This window comes from Triticum aestivum, chromosome 3A (genome assembly GCF_018294505.1).
Source record: "Triticum aestivum cultivar Chinese Spring chromosome 3A, IWGSC CS RefSeq v2.1, whole genome shotgun sequence".
In the NCBI taxonomy this organism is placed as follows: Eukaryota; Viridiplantae; Streptophyta; class Magnoliopsida; order Poales; family Poaceae; genus Triticum; species Triticum aestivum.
Window position 1 is genome coordinate 13,337,020 of NC_057800.1, and position 590 is coordinate 13,337,609.

A 590-nucleotide genomic window follows, 5' to 3' on the forward strand; every position below is an offset into this window, starting at 1 on the left:
ACTGACTAGGGGGCCCCGCCCCCAGAACGCAAAAAAAAATAATAATAAAAATATTAAAATAAATAAATAAATAATAAATAATAAAATAAATAAAAACAATAAATATAATTAATAAAATTAAAATGATTTAATAAAATTATTAATTAATTACTTAATTAATTAAGTTAATTAATCTGGTTTAATTAAATTAATTAACTAGTTAAGTTTAATTAAACTGCAATTAGATTAACCTAAACCCTAATTAACCTAAATAGAGAATGACAGGTGGGTCCCACTGGACCCACATGTCAGGGTTGACTCAGTCAACCCCTGTTGACTGCTGACGTCAGCATGACATCATGCTGACGTCTACCTTTTTTTCGAATTAATTAAATAAATAATTAAATTCCAAAATTATTAAAATCTTTTAAAAATCATATCTTTTAATCCGTAACTCGGATTAAAATATTTTCAACATGAAAGTTGCTCAGAACGACGAGACGATTCCGGATACGCAATCCGTTCGTCCACCACACCCCCCTAACCTATCGAACCCGCAACTTTCCCCCTCCGGTTCACCAGTCCGAAAACGCGAAACACCGGGAATACTT